Genomic DNA, 21,453 nt, shown 5'->3' with positions numbered 1-21,453 from the left:
TGCAAAACCTCATCAAGTGGTATTCAGTATTTAACCTTGCTGTGCCCTTATGGCAAGAAGTACATTGCTTGTTTACAAGGGCCCCACAGTAAAGTGAGGGCTTATTGGTAATATAAGCCATATTACTCAAAAATCTGGAGGGAGAACTAAAAAAATTCATTCATTACTGATGAAAAATGCCCACCGTTGAACTGCTTTCTCGTATGTGTATGTGGGTGGAGGGGAGTACCTCAGTTTCAGGAGGTGCTTTGCACGTTGGCTTGTTTTATCCTTGGGTGAATAGGGAACAACAGCTGCTCAACAGCACACCATAGTTTTCACCCTGAGGTAGAAGCAATGTCATAATTCCAAGAATTGTTATGGGTGCTCATGGTGCTACATGGGGTTGTGAGATGATTTGAATTAGTGGCTGTATGGAAGCCAGACCTAGCCTGAAGGAGCAAAGCAGAGAAAGTCCACCCACCTGCAGAGATTCGCTGGGCACGGGGAAGACCTCGAGCTCTGCACAATCCATTACTCACGTGGCAGATATTTTATCAGTGCTTGTATAAAAAATAATTGCAGTCCAGTTTTCAATGCAAAGGAAAGAAAAAGAGGAAAGAAGTCCTTCAGGATGCTCCCTGGTGGGGGTACTTAGGTGCTTGAACTGCCAACAAAGAAGAATATAAACAAAAACAAATGTAGGTGCAAAGGGAATGAAAGTTATCTGTGGTAAAACTCCATTGTTCCTCCAAAGAAGTCATCTGAAGACTCCAGTATGAGATAGTGATTGAGTGGCAGCGTTCAAGAGAAGTTAGTAGACTTCTAATTGAAGTTTCTAATAGGGTCAAGACTGGGATGGACGTATGCAGCATGTCAGAAAAATAAAAAGCTTCGCTTCACTCAGCCTAGACGTGAGGTCTACTCTGGATCCTACAACCAAACATACATCAGAGATCTGAAGGGGCTGCAGGGAGCTATTCTCCTGCAGGGCTTTCCCTTGCCCCACAAAAGCCCCACTAGTAAGACCACACCAGAACATGCACACTGAGCTGTGAGAGCCATTAATTCAACCCAGGGCATAATTGAACGGCGTCTCCTTTAACAGCCACCAGCAGAAAAATAAATAAGACATCCCAGTGGAGGAGGAGAGAGTAATTTCACGTTTACGCTTCCAAGGGAAAAGGGAATTTGAAGCAAACAAAACATTTCTTTTTCCCCGCAGAAACTCTGCTGCCCGTCAAAGCAGGATCGGAGTGACACCAAGAGCTCTGTGTAAAATTCTTCTGTTTGCTTCTGCATTTGATTAGCTGCTTGTGTCGGGTGTTTTAATTTCCTGCGGTTGGAGCGCATTGCTGTCATGGTGATAGATGCTCGAGAACGGAGAAAAATAAATAAATAAAAGTTCAGAGCACTTTTGACCAAGTCGGCACTAATTAGCGTGTAAGGCAAACAGACAAACGTTTTCTGGGATTTGTGTCAGCCATATCCAGATTCCTCCGCTGCCTCTCAGCTACAGCAAAACCCTTTCTAGAAAATGAAATAAAGGAAGGCGGCAGATGGTGCTGGAAATACTCTGAGAGCGATGCCTCCATTCGAAGCCAGGTATCAGCAACAAGCCACTCATTCAGCATGCACTGTGAAGTGGCAGATATTTAGCAGGGTGGCAGGGAAGGACTGAGGAAGGTGATACTGCTGAAGGGATGTTGGGCTCAGTGGGAACCAATGAGAATGTGCATGGTGAGAGGCTCTATGTGCAAAGGGGAAAACTGATCTAGCAGGACTCAGTGGGGTGGAGGGGAAGAGAAGGGACTTGTGTGCTGCATGGGACGAAGCAGAGCTTGGGAGGAAGGAGATCGGTCTTGTTAGCATGGCTGAGAGCAGCAGGACGGAGGGCACAGTAGCACTCATCTCTGCTGGATTGCTCTAAGAAATTGAAAGAGAAACAATGGAAATTAGCACAGGATCCCAACCAAAGCATCCCAACAGTAAAACAAAGACTGTACTTCAGAAATGAAGAAAGGACTCCTCTGATTGACAGCAGAAAGGAAATATATAAAAATAACTCTTTTCTAAGCCCAAAGAGTTATTATTTATTGCAGAGCTTCTACCAGGAGCCATCATCTTCCCCTCCTGGCTGCCTTTCCTGCAGAGTCAAAGACACAGCACATATCCTCCAGCCATGTAATATTGCTGCTATTGTGCTGTCCGTGCACTTCTGATCAAACTTTCTTTGATCAGAAAATTAATCTTAACTGGAAATAGGAAACTAAAGGGATATTTACTGGATACAAACAATAGAAAATTATCAGATGATTAGTAATTTTTTTCCACAGCACCATAGTTTCTCAATCACAAATCTGACTAAGGCTGTAAGTGTAAATTCTAATCTCAGTAATGACATCTTCTGTCATACTGCTCTCCCACCTGCACATGCACTGCAATGCAAATTGCTCCAAATACAGCCTTCCCTTCAGCTTAGACAACTGTAGAAGGTTTCCAGTAGCCTAGCATGGATTTGTGGACTTGCATGATCTAACCTGTTGACTTTGACCTCTTACCAGCTGGACTGTCCACCACAGTAACTGAACCTGACTTGCTGAGAAAGTGAATCCCAACAAAATGAGAAATTTTGATCAGTGTTGCTTTTGTTACAGTGTACACGGAGCTTCTGAGCAGTCGGTGTTGGCTGTGTGTTTTCCTCCAGTTGCTGCCCTCTGTACCAATGGATGCGTGCTCCAGGACCAAGGTGAGCAGGTCGGTGGCTGCAGAGGACCAGCACACCAATACGTAGCTGTGTGGTCAGGAGTGCAAGAAAAAAAGGGTGAAGTTAGATCCTGGGGTTTGAATGATAGCAAGAGGGGGATCCTATAATTCTCAGTCATCCAAGGATGGGCTTTTCTGGAGACCCACTGCCTCATTGCCAGTGGATGCATCTTTTATCTTGTCACAGGCTGTCCAGTGGCATGGGAGGGCTGGGGCAGCTGTCAAAGCATGAGAAATTACCAAGTGAAGTGAAAAGTGACAGCCACAGACTGCAGAAAGCAGTAGCCAAGTAGTGGAAGACAATGAATGGTGGCCAGCATAGCCTACCATCATTTCATGTACAGATAGACCTGCCTGCAGCAAACACACCAGGCAAACCAGCAATGCTCAGAGCACCTGCAAGAGCAAATTGGACAGCTGTGGGGAAAAATACATTTCACTGTGTCTGCACCACTATGAAAATAGTCTAACCTGCCGACAGGACTGCCTGCAAGTGTCTATCTAACACAGCAGGACGAAGCGAAAGGTGCCAATTTGCTGTGGCATGATACATGCGTGCAGCAACTTCTGGCAAAGATGTATGTGAGAGGCTAAGTCCATCTTTGCATCCAAAATGAAGTTCAGAAAGAAACAGTTCAGCTCTGAATAAGCAGTTCAGGTTGCCTACGTGAGTACTTTTCCCACACACGGAAGGGTTTGCAACAGGCACTGGAGGTAGCCCAGAGGTGCCATGGCCTCATGCCTGAGGTCCCAGTATGCATTTCCTCCTCTTCCCAGATGCAGAATATTTGGTAGAGTTTTTTTCAAGGCCACAGCTATCGCTGGTCCTGTAAATGATTGCGGTGGCACCAGCTCCTGTCCTTGGCTGTGCTTCTTTGTCAGGCGAGGGAGCGATAGCAATCATCCCAGTGCTTAGCAAACCTGCAGATCACTATTGCCAATCTTTGTATAAACAAGGACTAATTAATCTTCACCACATCTCTCTGAAAAAGGTAAGTAGCATCATTTATTATCTTCCCTGTTTTACAAAGACGAACTGAGATGGCAAAACAAAAAAAAATGGTTTGTTGAGGGCCAGGAGAGATAAACTCACTGAGGGCAGCAAAGATGGGCTTGCTCAATGGTATAAAAGGCAGAGGGTAATACTGCCAGGTTTCACCTTAGTGCAGATAATGAAAACTAGCCGTCCTCATAAATAGCCATCTACTCAATGCTGTGGAGGCTTTCCACTCTGAAAACGAGTAGAACAGAAGCCAGAATATTTTACTAATTTTATTACATAAGGAAAAAGAAGAAAAGATGAGGGGCCGGAATTTCTAAACAGAGCAGCAGCTGCACACATTTGGTTCCAGTTTTTAAAAGCAGTGCAGTTCTCATTTAGGCTTCAAAGCGGCCGCCCTGTCAAAAAGTCCACTGACATATTGAACCTCTTGACATTTTGATTTTTAATTTACCATGAAATATTGCAAAGGGATCGGTTAAGTACTGAACTTCAGTTTTATTTCAGTCCGCTGCAGTCAAATAGAGAGGAGCTGTATCTTTAAAATCTTGCCCCATTTTGTGTGTAGTAGGGACACGGAAAATTGGCTTTCTGTGAGTGCAAAGGCAAGAAAGGATATAGAAAGCTTGCTGAAAAGGAACTGAAAATTGCCTGCTTCGCTGTAGCTTTGTCTCAGTGAGATGCTCCTTGTCTGCTGCAGAAATAGCAGTCGCTTCCTACTTTGTTACTGCACGTAGAAAAATTATGCTGGCCATTTTCAGAAGCTAGTTATGAGTGAGGATTATTTTCATATCTGGTCAAATGATGAATAATGATTTCGTATTCCTGTACCATATTCTTGCAAAGTGCTTTAAACTGATTTTAGTACATAAGCCTGATATTTTCCAAACCCCTAAGTGAACAAGAAGTAGCTGAAATTGCCCTAGAAAAAAAGCACTTGGGTGGCAGGTCATTTCCTAGCTGTAAAAGGCAGGATGGAAAAAGGCAAGACAGCAGTAAAAGCAAGGGGAGAATTTCCTGGGAAGGAGCCTGTGAGCCATCCAAAGGGAAATCCCTTACGGCCTCCAAGCAGGGAAATAACTGCATTCAGCTGTCCTTCAGCAATTCAGCTCACCTTTTTTCTTTCTTTCTTTGTAAGGCAAGAACCCATATGGAGCACAATGGCCTGGATTTAGTCCCTCTTTTTATTATTTGATAAATGCTTTTTCCATATTTTTTCTCTAAATCCTAGACACTAGATGCTCGTTTTCTCCAATTAAACAGCTTGGTTAAAGAGCAATATCCAAAGGTCACCTCTCTTCTGGGTGGGCAGAGCAAACTGCTTGGAGACAGATTTAGGCATTAGCGATGCAGGAATGAAGGCAGCAATGAAAGGGAGGCCCTCCTCCTCCTCTTGGGTCTATGTTGGTCATAGAGAAAGGAAACAAGCAAATCAGAGAAAATGGTGTCACACTGGGAACATTGCTCTCCATGGGAAGGAGCTAATTCAGAGGTTCCTGAGAATATCCATTGGCTGTGGGGAGGAAGACTTGGGAAGGTCATAATGTTGAAGTAAAAGAGGAAGGATAGGTGGTTCTCCTGTAGACTTGGGCATCTCTTCAGCTGCTTCTACACAAATTTGTCAGAGATCTGTGCCCCAGCAATGGTAACTGACCCAATGCCAAGCAATTTGATGGATGAAGATCAGAAAGGAAAAACATGCACATACCAGCAAGACGGAGCACAGCACGCTCTGGAGCATAGAAATCTGGGGACAGGGAGCTCACATTCATTGAGGGACAAGAGCAGAGCCAGGAGGGCTAAGGGCAGACCAGGCGCTGCCTTGTGCTGCCCATAAAGCCAAACGAAGCCAGGGACAGCTCAGTGTGCAACAATATCCAAGAAAGGATCATAAATGAATCAGAGGTGTGCTGTTGTTTCTGGAGTCATTAAGCATGTTAATTAAAAGGGAGCTTGCCCTGCTGAAACTTAAGTGAAAGGCAGCTCATTGCCAGACTGGAGAGCATATGAGGAAGCAGTTCACCTGGGAAAGGTCCATCATCAGCCCAGAGAGAGCACCAGCACAGGATGGGCATCAAAATTGCACAGCCGGAGAAACATGGGGTGGATCCTGGCTTCCTTTCTATTCCTTTAGTTAAAGGGGAGCCAGACTTGCAAGCAGACCATCTTACCGGAGTTTTAGGACAGATATGTATTGATTTGAAGTCAGAGCACTGCTGAACTGAGTGAACCTGCAATAAACTAATTTTATGGTAAGTTAAGCCTCTGACAAAATAAATAAATAAATAAATAAACAAACAAATAAATAAATAGAAATCCTGCAGTCATTAAAATGAATTGATGTTTAAACAAGGTAAACTTAATTTGATAAAACCTCGGTGAGAAGATGAGGCTACCCACATCATAGCTCTGCAAGAGCATTTGAAAGGGTTACTCGTATAATTCTTGCTGCGCAGAAAGAAAAACAAACCACCCTGGATTTGAGTCTATAAAGCAATGTCAAACAGAAAGGGTTTTATGAACAGCTTTTTTAGAAAGAGAAAAAAAAAATCACAAACCTGATTGCAATTTAAAGGCCTAGTTCTAATTCTTTGACGAACATAATTTTCTCTTGTAGTATAATTCACTATTCAAAAAGGGTAAGGTAGCAGATAGCGTCTAAAGCCAAGACAAAACAAGATGGCATGTAAAATAACCGTAATTAAACAATCAAATGTAGCAATTAAACATGAATGATTCTTTATTAGGCTGAATGAGGATGCCAAACAAGGCTCCACAGGTGGTGAGTTTATACTCCCATGCTCATTGGTGCTTTCATTAGCAGCTCTTGGCAGGGGCAGCCGTGCAAATCTCCCTGTGCCTTTAAGAGTCAGCCTGCATTTAGGCACCATTCAAACCAAGGAGGATATGCAAATATCTAGAAGGACAGGATTAAAGTATAACGTGGTGTTTGGGAGATAAATTAAAGAAGCGCACTGAGATTCAACAAAGCCAAGCAGTGCATTCTGCTGGGCGGAGAATAATGAAATGCACTGCTGAAAAACATCAGCAGAAAATGCTGGGAGCCGTGCTGCTCCTCTGTGAGATCTGGAGGTCACTGTGAAACCCACCAAAGTGGCAGAAGCCCAGTGAGCCGGGTGAGATGGGCTCTGCAGAGTGACACAGCCACAGCCGTGACTCTGGATCATGCAAACTCTCCTTGCAGATGCCAGTTCAAAGCCGACTTCCCTGCCAGTCACCTGCTTTGCCCAGTCTGGTGCCCAGAGTGGACAGTGTCCCACCTGCACGTAGACTGTCACCAGCTCATCCTGAATCCACTGTTATGGGGCAGAGGGTCCCTAGAGCTCTTCTCTGCTTGCAGTACTCTCCTCCTTGCTTGAGCAGCCAGACAAGGTGCCCCAGAAATAAAATGGTTAATAGCAGAGCTGTGGGAAAACCAGGCGAGATAATTATGCTAATGCTGCTGCTCTCCTTCAGCAGCAGAGGCAATGGTACACTGTGTTCAGTGTGGGGCAGCACATTTTTAAAAGGATTAATTGGGAAGAAGAGCTCACGGGAAAGCAACGAAGGTGATAAAGGGTTTGGAAAACAGGGCCTGTGAGGGAAAGGCAAAGAGAGCTGGGCATGTTCAGTCTGGAGAAGAGAGGGCTGAAGGGACACATAACTGTCTACGAGTATGTTAAGGGACATTATAAAGAGGATTGGGACCAATTCTCATTAGTCAGAGAGGACAGAACGGGAACTAATGGGTTTAACTGCGGTAGGCAAAAATTAGGTTGAATATGAGAGAAAACTTCACTCAAAGGTGGACCAGGTAATGGAGAGAAAAACCTGGAGAGCAGACAGTGTCAAAGGAGACTGACCAGTAGGTGCTGGCTGAGGGACACCAGGAGAGGCCAGGCACTGGGAGCCAAAGGTAGTGGGGAAGGCACTTCAGCAGCCCACCAGCGGCCAGGCTGGAGGTTGCTGCCAATGCACTGAGCATCAGCTCTCTGACAAAATGTTCATGAGCATGACAGGGTGCCCGAGAGAGAGCAGGCTGCACAGAAGGGCTGAAAACATTAGTGAAAACATGTTAAAAAAATAAAGCAGAGCTTTTGCTACAGAGCCGGGTACCTTGACTTCATAGTAACAGAGTCATGAAATAGCTTGAATTGGAAGGCACCTTAAAGAACATCCAGAACCAACCCCCTGTTGCGGTTGTCCAGGACTGCATCCAACCTGGCCTTGAATACCTCCAGGGATGGGGCATCCGCAGCTTCTCTGGGCATTTGTGCCAGGGTCTCACCAGCCTCGTAGTGAAAAATTTCATTCTTACAGCTAATCTAAACCTGTCTGTTTTGGTTGAAAACTTACCTCTGCCAGCAGAGATCCTTCAGGTTCCCTGCAAACAGCTGTAGCTTAATTAACACCATCAAATGTGTCTGCTAGTGCATTTTCTGTTTCATTTGCCAGAGGAAAGGTGGAATGACTTCACTTTTACACTGATTCAGAGGCTGATTTTGCATTTGCCTGCTAAAGCCTTTTACCTTAGCTGAAACACATGTGTTCTGTGGCAGCAGATGCAGCCCATCAGACACCTTGTTTCTGGCGAGGCCCTCGGGAGATGGAGAGAGATGCAAAGAGCTCAGCCCTGCCAGCAACAGCCATGCGAGGGTCTATACCCAGTGCCATTATTAGCCCACACAGTCCAGCATCGGGACTCAACCCTACATCAGTAGAATGCCTTTAAACCCATGAAATACAGTAATGATAAAATTCAAGGTTTTTTTCCTCTTTGGCCTTTTTATTTATTTCTGAAGCTCTGTGAGTAACCGAAGTCATGATTTGGAGAGGTTACGTCTCCTTTTGAAGAAGAGAGATGTTCATTTACTTCAGAAGCATGTGATTTAACGAACTCCCTTGCCTCCAGGAGCCAGAATTTTGAGGAAGACAAGAGAAGGGACCCTACAGAAGAACCACAAGCACTGATTGGGCTGCAGCCGCACAGGAGGCATGTTTGTTTTTCTCCCCATGCCACCATATTCACCCACTGGGCTGAGAGACCCAAATCTTTATTTATAAAGCTGGCTTTTGTCGTATCCTGCCCAGCATCTAAATCAGAGCTCTCTCATGCACCAGTGCTGATGTTTCCACAGAAGATGGATTAATCTTTTTTTTTTCTTTTTTTTTTTTCTTTTTTCCCACTGATCTGGGGCTTTGGGGAGGGATGCAGATAGCAAACAGGAGGGGATTTAAGCCTTTCTCTTCACCTTTAAAAAAAGCCCTGCACAGCATTGCTCTCCCAGGAATAGGCCCACATTATTACTGCAGCCACAGCCACATCATCAGAGCTACAGTGCTCAGAGTTGTAGATCATCAGCCTGCTGTCACAGCCGTGATGTATGATGGAAAAAGCCATCCATCTGAAAGCATTGCAGCACAAAGGGCTGGGGCTGGAGCCATGCAGCGTGGCAGGGCCAACATACGCTGCACCGAGCACTTTCCAACCCAAACAAGGCACAAATGTGGTAAACTGAGGTTCATTAGGAGGAAAGGGGAACACTTTCAAAGCCTCTCACTCACAGGTGTCCAAAATAGCAAAATGCAAGCACGCTCAGGGATTGAGAAACAAATCCAGCTACTGCTTCCTCCACACACACACCTCTTTCCCTTAAAGCTTACATTTGATTTTCTTTTCCAGTGTAAAACCTCAATCATATTTACACCAGCTTTAGGATCTTTACAGACAAAGACATTTAAGGCTGTGAAATCTTGGGCAAAAGTAAAATGACATGGTGGATCAATCAGCTGATGCTTCTTCCCTGCACAGCAGGGGACTCCAGCAAACCTCTTGTATTTTGTGCAGAGACTCAGCTCCGACTGAATTTTTCCTTTGGCACTATAAGAGCAAAAAGATATTTAATGAAAAAAAAAAAAAAGAAAGAAAGGAGAGAGCAAGGGAGAAGGAGTGAGCATGAGCCCTTATGCATGGCTCCAGGTTCCTCAGCTAAAATGAACTATTGCCTTTCCAGGAGAGAAACCATTTCACGTCTATTATTCTCCTGCACAACACTCCAAGTGTGGGTGCAGAAATAGTTCACCCTAAAAAAACTCAAATTAGAAGAAGACATGGTGTGTATGGATCACAGAGGTGCATCCCAGGGTGCCGCTCACCCACACGTGGTTGTCCCGAGTTGTTAACATCTGTCACCATGCAACAGGCAAAACAGACGACTTTATGAAAGCAGATGTTCAGGAAGTTCTGTTCTTTCCCTCTACATGTGAGAAATGGCTCAATTAAAGAAACAGAAATGGTGATCCCTGTAAAGGTAAGGAGCAGGTGCTGCAGGAACAGGCACTTCAGCAGCCCTGCCTTAGGAGCAGCAGCAGAGGGATCAGTTGTTCAGTTTCAAATAGCCACAGAGTAATTTTCAAAACATCTACCTCACTGTTACATAGCACACCTGAAATACCACATTCCTGTTCATTAATAGTAAATTATGGCACATACACTCTCCTGTTATTGAGAATGTTAGTCCGAAGGACTTTGACAAACACATCCCCTGATTGTGGGCATGAAAGAAAACCAGCAGCTGAGGTGACATCCCATCTAACACAACACCATTCTTCAGAGACCTGATGATGAATCTGTTGGTGCCATGGGAAAGAAAGAGAACACTGACAATAAAAAAGGCAGCAAACTTTGAGCTGGAGGGATCTCAGAACACTCACAAGTGTGCAACTGTGTGTGGCTGTGGCTCAGGAGATCTTCTCAGTTATTCTGCTTGAAATTCTGCCCTGTTTGGTGTTCTTTTTCTTAAACTACTTTATTCTGTGCCAACTCTTGAAAACTGGGAGGAAAGAGCTCAAGGAAAGACTTATTTTTTCTTGCCTAAAGAGCCAGGCCAGCTGTTTAAAGAGCCAACAAAGGCACAGGCTGCATTCTCCATGACACTTGACCAATCATGGTCAACTGTCCCATTTAATTCAGGAACTGAGCTTGGCTAACTGTTAGCCTTAAATAGACCTATATGTAGTCAAAAGTTACAGGTAAGTCTTGGTAAATTATCTGGGAGGTGAACATCCTTTTTACATGGCACTTTCAGCAACTTGATTTACGTTGCCTAAATGGCACCCGCCTCCACTCTGTTTGACTTTTGTGATTCTAGGGCTGGAGCAACTATAATTAAGGAGCATTTTTTGAGTGAGCACAGCACTATGCAGCATAACGCAACATTCAGAATATATCAGTGTCACTTCACACAGGAGTTCTGATTACTTGTACAAGTGCGCTTCAGCCCTGTCATTCATCCCTAGTGAAGCTCATCTGCTTCAAACCACGGTGTCTCACCTGTGTCATGTGGTTTTAACTCTGCCACTTTAATCACGTGTTTAATTCTTAAGGTAAACAATTCTATTTGCATGTTAATGATTCTACCAGCCTATTGCCTATTACAAACAGTCCTGAAATAGGGCAGCTCGCCAATGTGGATGTGAGACGTGAGCATCCAGGCAGTATCGCCCATTCACACAGCAAGGCATGTCTGTAACGGGAAGAGAGATCTATATTTTTTTTTCCACATGATTCCAGCAGGAGCTGAGACTGCTCTTTGATTCAGCGATAATGAGTGAAACAACGACATTTACATTTTTCAGCGGTAAGGAAAAGACAAGACTGTTCTTCTGGGTTCAGATTCTGCTCCCCAAATGAACGCTGATTTCCTGAACTTTGAGCCCTCTGAGCTGCCTCCTGATGCAAACGAACATCCTGGCAATTAGCAAAAGGCGACATCAGATGTGATAGGTAAACATGGCACAGGCAATGCCTCCTGGAGGCTCCCCGTCTCAGAAGCACATTAACCCAACTTCCTCCTCTCTTTCCCCTGCTGTAAGTGAAATCAAATTTTCATCAGTTTCTGCCGTATCTGCTTCACTGGGAAACCTTCTGAAAATATATCAGAAGGGCTGTCGGAGGCCCTCCGCCGTGCTGCCACGTGCCGTGTCCAACTATTATCCAGGCTCCCTGCTGACTGCTGCTGCTGAAGCAGGCTGAACTTTCACATCAGGGAGATGGCAAGATGCGGTTTGGTGTGTGCCTCACATGCCAGGAAGGAAGAAGCTGTGCTTTTCCTCTAGTGTGGATCCCTGAGGCCCTCAACAAGGGCCGCGGTGGCTCAGCAGGAGCTGGGGGGCACTGACAGCCCCTCCAGGCTGGAGCTCACCTGAAGGCTCTGCTTTCCTTCCCTGCTGGCTAGCAACAAAAGAGTGACTGTCACATGGGCACTGGCCAGGGTTAGGGCTGTAAAAAGATGTGTGTGTGGATGTACAGCACCGCTACGCATCCTGACACACTGGGATAAAGCTGAGGCAAGGAAATAACAAGATCTGGTTCTTTTCATTGACCAGTGTTGTAGCATGGACAGTACTGCTATTCTTTATGGAATTCTGGTTGTAGCAGAAATGCTAAGTTACAGCTTGAACCAGAGATTGAGCAGCTGGTGGGAAGGCAGGACCAACCCAGGGGAGCTCAGCTGTATGCAATGAACCTGAGTAACTAGAAGCAGTGGAGCCAGGATCCATCCCTTCCCAGATCTCACCTGAGGGTTGGCAGTGGAGGTGAGGGTATCTCTTGCGGGAGATCCTTGCCTACTTGAGGCCTTCTGAAGGTCAGCAGCTTTTTTTATTATTATTATTTGTGTATTTGTTTTATTTGAGCAAATTCTCACTTGCTGTAGCCTGGGGTCTTGCTGCTCTGCTGTCATTGTTGTGCTTTCCATGTTACACTGGTCTAAACTAGAAACACTGCATAGCCTACCAAGTTGTGAGGAACAATTCCTTGAGCATCTCAATGACTGTGTACCCTACCCTAGAAGTAACTGTTATCACAGGATCAAAGAATGGTATGGGTTGGAAGGGACCTCTGGGTATCACTGAGTCCAGCTCCTTGCTAAAGCAGGTTCCCTAGACCATGTTGCACAGGGAAGTATCAAGATGGGTGTTGAATGTCTCCTGAGAAAGAGACTTGTTTTTCTGTGCATTTGTGTTGTACCCACCATGAGTTTCATGCTTTCTCTGAAATAACAATATAGACCGTTTTCAGGTAGAGGAATAAGTGTCCTAAAGATGAGAAACCAACCATCCTACATAACTACAGCAGCTCACATCTTATAATCAAGATACAACAAACACTTCTCTAGTAGCAGAGGGCCTGTATAACTCCTAGGTGGTTTCAGATGTTGCCAGTAGAGCCATCCTCAGCACCTCACATTGAAACTGGGTCTTTTACCCATGGACTGCCTTCAACAAACTACTAGAGACTTGCCTCCTGTCTTGTTAACTGAATCTCTGTTGCCCAAGCTATTAAAGGCACCCAGCCCATCTGAACACATCTTTCTCCTCCCTAGAACACAGGGAGGAGGTGGCTCTATTTGTTTTGCTGTGGTTAAGGAGGAAGAACCTGAGCAACCAGCACTTGCAGCTTCCCAGTCATGAATTAAGAGAAATGGCTGTCCAGTTTTTTCCTCCATAAAGGATGCACTTAAACAATTTTTGGTACATTTCCTTTCTGTTTTTGATGAGAAAAAATAGTGTTCTCATTCTTCCATTAGAAACTATTATATAGCAGCTACTATATTTATGGACAGTAAAAGCAAGCACACCAGTTAACATTTTGCTGGCCAAGTCTACCACTGCAAGAACAACAATTTTAAAAATTAAGGGCTAAAAACGAAGTCCTCTTTCAGCTCTTAGCACTTTGTTGACACAAGCAATAGAGAAATACTCCCAAGTCTTACTCCAGCTACCAAAGGAACATGCTGTATCTTTGGCCTCCTCGCCCACAAGGTGCAGGCTGGAGAAGTGCACTGCTCAGGTCCTCTGTGACATGCCCACTCGGTGACACAGCACTGATGCCTCACTCAGAGTGCTTCCAAACCCCAGGTGGATGCCGACCTAATTTTCTTCCCTCCCTCTCTACCCACAGCTCTTTATATCCCTTGTTCCTCCTTTCCTATCTGTTAATTTATTATACGAGGGCAGTGGCACACGACAGATTAAAATCATGAAAGCGAGGCTCATTAGGATTCTATGTCCTTTGAGTGGTACGTAAAATAAGATTCTGTGTGAAATGTCATGAAAGTAGATTTTGAAGCTTTGACAGATGTGAGAAAAGAAGAAATGTTTGCCATTTGTCTTAATGACATTTTAGTACATTTGGAAAGCCAAGGGGGCGGGGGGGGGGGGGGGGGGGAACCACTCAGCAACAATTTGGGAGGTATGTGAGCTGCTTCCAGAAGCAAGGTTGGGCTGAGAGCATACCCACAGGATAGCAGGGAGCCTGTTTCCCTGCACAGACCTCCCCCAGCAGGATTGCAGTAGTTTGGGCTCCTTGAGCACATCCATCAGTATGAACAGAAACAAGTAAATCTTTTAGGAGTTTAAGGGAAAGTATTTGCGTGTAATTACCAACCAAGTTAACAAAACTGTTTTCAATGCCATATCTGGACAAAATACCTGTTGTGTAAAATCCAGTTCTACAGCAGTCAGATGCCAAGTTTCCAACAACCTGAAACTGTCCAATGGAGTTTTAGGTTTCATTCATGCTGGAGAAAGCAGAAGTTGTGGCTTCACTAATTTCTTTTGACTCCTGAGTTTAGAAGATAATATAACAGGAAAATGAACCCTTGGAAAAAGCCTTGGTGAATAACTGGTATCTATGACCAATGGCCAGTGGGTGCCAACACTGAGTCATGGCATTTCAGCCATTCTCTGCCCCATTAAAGAGAAGCCCAGGTGGAAAAGGACACAGCATCAAACAGAGGAAGCCGAGGAACAGTGTGGCACCCTGCTGTAGGGAAAGGGGCTGAGGGGGCAGGACTTGTTTTTCCACAAGCCAAAAGTTGTATGTAACCTTGATTTCATGATTCAATGAGTAGGGAGTCAAAACTGTTATGGGTAAACCATGCCATGGCAGAGCAGCATGCTGATTTGAGTTAGAAATGAGAAATGTGCAATGCCTTATTGTGAGGAACTAGTTCTGGGAGAGCTATTCAAAGCAAAGAATTGATTCATTGAATTTACCTTTTTCTGTGTGTGCCTTGTCCTGAAAGTGATCACAATTTCCATGCGTGTGTCCAGCTCTCCAAATTATCTGACAAGCGATGCAAGCACATTCCAGGCTGAACTGCTGGTAAGCTGCTTGCTGTGACTGCTGCTTGGCATAGATGGTGTTAAGAGCAGAGCTGCTGCTCCACGGGCAGAAAGCTCACCTGGTTTGTCATCTGCCCCCCGGATCAGCAGGGCTTGTTCACTGCATTCATATCATGAGCTGATTGCTGGCACTGTCCACTCTGTCCCTCATTTGTCCACAGCTGTTTGGCTTTCCAGACCATGATCTCAGGGAGTTGAATTGCACCCAAGACCCATCTATGGTTAGGGCCACAGGGCCAGCCAGATGCTGACTAGCAATATGACTCTGGAATAGTCATAAATAATATTTTTTTAAAAAAAGAGCAGCTTCTTTGAGCTTTCGTTTTGCTATGAAGGAAACACAGCACAAAGCTGATGTGAAGTCTGCATAATTAATGCCATGCTGACTCCTCTCTCTATATGGGAAGAGAGGAAAAGCCAGGTGTGGGCTGCCCTGCTTTCCAACCCTCAAAGCTTGCCCAGCTCTGTCCAGAACCTCTCACACCAGCCAGACCACTGCCCCATAAACAGTATCATCCTCATTGCCTGTGAGTGGGTAACAATTCCTGCCCTGGCTTGTGCTTTCATTTGCAGCTGTAGGTGATCATTTGCAGGGGTTGCAGGCTGCGTGTGAAGCCACTCTGGTGAAGCTCTGCAAGCAGGGCCAGTTCTCCATTAGGAAAGTCATGGTTAAACTGCAGTGACCACAGAGAGAATTTGGGAAGCCATCATATCTGTTAACTTCTTCCTCTATTTTGTGCTGATTTCCTCACAGATCTCCCATCAATTTTTTTTTTCAATTTTGGTAAATAAAGGTGACCTAAATATCTCAATTATCTTTTTCCCTCCTTCAGCACTTAAATCTATGTTATTATTTAACCATACACCTCATAGCTGTTATTCTGCAAGCTGTCGTGTGGCAGATCAGCACGCCCATGCCCCTGTGAGAGGTGAACCCTTTCCATTTCCAGCAGCCCTGTATCTGCTGATCCATCTTGCAGCCTGCTACAACTACAGGTTGCTTTCACCTCTCACATTTCCCACTTTAAAGAAAACCACGTTGCTGGGAAGCATGTTTGTTCCCAACCTGCAGCAGTACCTGAGCCTACAGCAGCCTTCTGCTGCAGGAAAGGGCTTTTCTTTTCTTCAGCATTACTGCAAGAGAAATATGCAGTGTTAAAAGCAAAATGACTAGGAAGGTTTTCCCCTTGTACCGTGTGAATGATACTGAATTCTGTCTGTCTGTGGGTGCAGTGAAGTGAAAAATGGAAAACCTGCACTGCCTGACCCCATGGGCCCCCCTTTACATCTGCAGAACTAAACATGGCGCTCCAGGAAACACGAGCATGAGCTGTTTGGAATGGAAGGGGGGAAAAAAACAAACTACAAACACATATTTTTAATTTACTGCTGCTGTTATTTAAGATAAATCCTTGGGCTGCAGCATTGGAAAGAAAGAGTGGATGTGCTTGGTGCCAGCACCTCCCTGCCCTGATGCAGCCAATGGGGCACAGGCCAGAGGATGCTTACTGGTACAGCTCTGGGAAGCTGGCATCCCATCCCTTGGGCTCTGCAGCCCCGTGCTCCTGCACAGTAAGCCATTCCCTGCACAGCTCTGCCAGCTTCCATGGTTTAATCAGGCTCTGCCTCCAAATATTAACGGCATAAATAAAGTTATGGACTATGAAGCACTTCAAGAGGTCAGCTGGCCTGTTTCCTTGATTTAAGGTTGCATTAGTCACAGTATATCAGTCCTGCTGAAGAGAGATGCAATCTGCTCTTAGAGATCCTCAGCAGTTGAGGTATGAGAGCCTCCAGGGGCTGTCGCCTCACCACCATTATCATTACAAAATCACTCCTTGGCACCTAACTGGATTCTTCCTTGCAGCAACTGAAGACCATATAGCCCCTTCCCATGCACTAGCAATGGAAGAGGTTTCCTCCAGACTAACTGGTGGTGACCTTTCATGCCTGTGGAGACCTGCACATCACTTCCATCTTCATCCCTAGAGGACAAATACAGAACAAGTCATTTCCTGGAGGCACGTTTCTTTTCCCATTCCATATGGATGGGGGCAAGCAAACCAAATCAGCGCAGGTGCAGAACTGTGGAGAAGGCTTGTGCCTGAGCAAAACTGCCTGAGAGAAACCCTAATGTGCTACCTGGCATTTACACAGCCAGTTGTGCAACTATTTACCAAGCACAGTACACAGGGTTTTTAACCATGGCAACCTCTGTATCATACAGCCCACATGCACAGACAGCTGTGGTGAATAAACAGGTGACAGACCCGAAATAGCAGCACACTATTGCCTTAATTGTTAGCCCATTGATCTTGTAGTGGGTGTAAACAGAGTGCTTCTGGTGGAAAGAAACAGGAATCTTAATCAGCCCTGATCAAAAAGGGCACTGTGCAAAGACCACGCAATAAAAGGTGTGGCAAAAAATTGCTTCCTCGCTGAATCAGCCCAAATGTGCAGAAAACAAAACAAACAAACAAAAAAACAAAACCAACTTGACTGATATGACAGCCACCTGCTGCTAAAACCTGTTTTTGCTGCTGTTCTTACTGTGCGTGTGTGCCAATATTAATGGTAATTATAACCTGCAAATATTGCTTTAATATCCAAGCCCTAATTCTGGGGGAGATGATCCCAAGATCCACATGTGATGTCCATCCTGGTAATATCTGCCAGGCGGTGTTGGGCTCAGTGCCTTGGTGGCTGAGTGGTGGTTTGCAGACAGCAGCCTGGCACCATAACCCCCAAATCCACGTTCTCCTGGACATAACCCCATAATCCCAAATTCCTTGTGCTCAATATGAGGGCACAGTGGCAGTGGGCTACTAATGGGGAGCCCCCCTGGGTGAAATCTCTCTTGCAGCAGGTACAGGGAAAGCAGCTGAGACCTCCGAGCCAGGTCCCTTCCAGCCCCAGGGATACATCTTCACACCTGAACCCTTCAACTGCTGGCTTGTGGGGCTTCACAAGATTTCCCCACCTGCTTCAGCCTTCCCTTCTCTATCCTTCCTCCTCACTGACTGATACAGAGTGCTCCAAGCTTGAAGTTTTGAAGGGTTAATTGAAAAACCCCAACACAGTAATTCCCTTTGAACATCCAGTTCATGTGGTCTTGCACCCAAGAGCCTGAACAGCAGCTGCTGCAGAAAATAACCTATTCATCAGGTTTAGAAGGAGAGCTGGTCAAATTACTCAATACAAATAATTTAGCTGACAATTTTATCTTTGCAAGTCATCTACACATGGGCTTCTTCTCACAGGCACAAAACTGCCAGGCGTCAGTGAGCCATGGGATGGGTATGGCCCCACTGCAGGAGCTGGCCCAGAGTTTAATATGGCAAGCGTTCTGCTCCCCATTAATATTAGGGAGAGAGGGGGAAGAGAAACACGATGCCCTTGGCGGAGTTAGTGGATCCCAAATGTAAAGGCGCCTGGCTGAGAAAAACAGACGTATAAAAGCTGGTATCTGTTGGCTGGTTAGCAAGTTTACATTCCATTTTCTGTTGTCACGCTGACACAAATTATTTGCTCTTGTGTCTGGATTGCTATTTGCCAAGGGTGCAGTGACTCCCCTCAGCCTTCCTCACTTGATTAACCGTCTGAGAACCGCAGCTCTGAGCAGGCAGGGAGTTCCCCACTGGCTGGCCCTGCCCTGCTGAGAACAGCATGCTGCTATTAGCGTGCTATGCCGGGGGTGTCACAGCTCACCCCACACACTATGCAATGAACCGCAGGGCTCTGTGCTGCCACAGGACCCTGGCACAAGCCAAGGGCTGAGCCCCAGCCAACTTTAAATAGAAACCACCATCTCCCTGCCTGCACCGGGGCTTGTATGTCAGCCTGGGGCGTGATGACTGATGGCCCAGCTGCTGCTGCGGCCGCCTTTGGAGACCTCTAATTTAATTAATGGCTTTGGCATGTGTGGAGCATTGCTCCCGCGGCACCCGGCCTCTGGCTCTGTTTCTCTGTGCAGTGTGCAAGTAGAAGAGCCGGGAGCTGGGTTTTCCCCATGGCCGGCAGCAAGGGGAGACACAAAAGGGTTAATGGGGTTTGCTCAGCCAAGATCTTAAAAAACTAAATAAAAAGCCGAAGCTGTCCTAAGCTTTGCTGACATCTACAGAACTCAGAGGGACCTGAGAAAAATCTTTTCAGTTTTGCAAAATGTAGAAGGATGGTTTTCTGTTCTTTCACAGTGCCCTCAATCCTCTTTGAGAGCATGGGATGTCATAGAATCATAGCATGGCTTTGGTTGGAAGGAACATCAAGGATCATCTAGTTCCAACCTCTGTGCCACAGGCTGGGCTGCCAACTGATGGATCCAGTACACGATCAGGCTGCCCAGAGCCCTATCCAGCCTGGCCTTGAACACCTCCAGGGATGGCATATTCACAGCCTCTCTGGGCAGACTGTGCTAAAGCCTCATGACCATCTCAGTAAAAAACTTCCTGACATCTAATCTGAATCTTCCTTCAGTTTAAAACCATTCCCCCTTGTACTATCCCTACTGCTTTGGAGCAAGGCTCCAGCTTAGAGAAAAGTTAGTTAGAATGTCCCACCCCCCATAAAAAAGTTCAATAAGAGATTGTTCCTGCACCCACCCCCCAGTCAGGCCTGAAGCCAGGGTCACAGAGTGCTTGGACATCTGGGGTTAGCTCTTGGAAATAAAGAGAACAAGGGCAAAGAGAAGAAAAGGCTCAGAGAGCTTCAGCTCCCAGAAGGGTCCCCAGATGAACGGATTTGGGATAAAGGGGAAGTGCTTTATTTTCTTCAGCATGCCCTTCAGCGTTTGTCCATCATTTGCTTTGAGATGCTCGGGGCTCACTCAGCTCCACTGTTTACAGGTAAAAAAGGCAGCTCTGCAGCCAGGCATCCCAAGCAGCATTTCCCTCTGCTCATCAGCCCGGTCACCTTTGGGCCAGGCTTTAAAAATAGTAAGATTATAAGGTTCTACCTTTACTTTTTAAATTCTTCCCTTGCTTCTTCCTTTCCATCACCACCGTATGCGTGGAGAGAGAACGCTCCCACGCTGGGAGCGTTCAGCTGGACCAGAGCCTTCTGCCTGCATGCAGTGATGTGTGGAGCTGTAGCCGGGCCTCAGCAATGAGCTCTGACTTGTTAGACGCCAAGCAGCAGATTAAACAGTGACAATGATATGACTGAAAATAAAACAAAAAATAATCATCAAGAATAATAGGGAATAAACAATAAATAATAATAAATAATAAATAAATGAAGTATTAAGTAAAGATAGAATTAGAGAGGGGAAAAAAGAATAATAGTAAAATAATAATAAAGAAAATATAAAATGTGGTGAAATAAAATAATAAAGAAAAATGAAAAAATAATATTAAAATAAAAACAAAATAAATAATAAAAATAAAAAATAAGATAATAAAAATAAAGGTGAAATAAAATAACATAAAAATAGTAAAAACAAAACAAGCTAATATTTAAAATGAAAAATAAAATATATTATTTTAAAAAATGAAATAAAAAAATTAAAAATTAAAAAATAATGATTGTAAAAATAAAAGTTAAAAAACAAAACGAGGAAATGAAATCAAATATAAAAAATAACAAAGTAAAATGAAAGAAATCAGATATTAAGATAAGAACATCAATCAGACCTCTCCCATATTTAGGCTGTGAGGCCCTCGGTGCCACTGCTCTGAAGCACACGCCTCACTCCAGCACAGCAGCACTGCCAGCCTTTTGTTCATGTTTTACCTCCAGGTAAATGTGACCACAAGTTTAACCCAAAGAGTCATGCCATATACCCCAAGGTGGCTGGTAATGGTCAGGGGAAGGGGTCATTGTTCCCAGAGGTGTTCAACAACCGCATGGACGTGGCACTGAGGGACATGGTTAGTAGGCATGGGGTGGAAAGGCTGGTGGTTGGACAGGATGATCTTAGTAGTCTTTTCCAACTTAAATGATTCTGTGATCCGCTAAAGCGGCAGCAGTGTTGTTCTCATGCAAAAGTTTCCATTCCAGTGGTGTCCAGGAAAAAAATAATAAGCATTATTTACTTTGTTCTAGAAATCTTTTAAGGATTTAAAAGTATCCCATAATAGATACGATGTAGTTACTCCTTCAACATACACTATAAAAGCAAAAATACTTTGTATCTCATTCAAATCTATAAAGGAACATTACAGAAAATTGTTACTTTTATTACACAACCTGAACTTCTATGAGTACCTACTCGATTAGATTTACACCCTGACTTCTGAAAGTTAGAAACAACACTATAAAGCACAGCAAGAGGTGGGGTATTTATTCTGGAAGGCCACATTACCACTGACTTTCTGGTAACAGCTCTTTCTCCGTTCAGCTCATCGGCTTGTAGCTCCCCCAACCCATGTCCTCGAGCAAACAGAGTGGTGTGACAGCAGTTTGCAAAGCACTCTGAGATATGTGGGAGATCCATGTGCTCCTTAGAAAGCTAGCACTGGTGTCCCCTACCAACCTATGCCACCCCACAGAAGGTGTCCTGCTTTGGGCATGAGTGACCCTGG

The 21,453-nt window shown here is 45.0% G+C and overlaps 1 protein-coding gene across 8 annotated transcripts in view; it reads right to left on the bottom strand.

The window, feature by feature from the left end:
* Positions 1–21,453, bottom strand: part of CXXC4 (CXXC finger protein 4) — a 92,857-nt gene that overhangs the window by 30,176 nt on the left and 41,228 nt on the right. For all 8 annotated transcript variants that reach the window (XR_014945810.1, XR_014945812.1, XR_014945816.1 and 5 more), the window contains exon 3: positions 19,887–20,091. The gene's annotated coding sequence lies outside the window, so the exon portion shown is untranslated. The remainder of the gene's footprint in view (positions 1–19,886; positions 20,092–21,453) is intronic.

This window comes from Coturnix japonica, chromosome 4, assembly GCF_054131305.1.
Source record: "Coturnix japonica strain WE chromosome 4, WE-NBRP24, whole genome shotgun sequence".
Classification (NCBI taxonomy): domain Eukaryota; kingdom Metazoa; phylum Chordata; class Aves; order Galliformes; family Phasianidae; genus Coturnix; species Coturnix japonica.
Note: the sequence above shows the minus strand (reverse complement) of the source record. Positions and strands in the feature narration are given on the sequence as shown.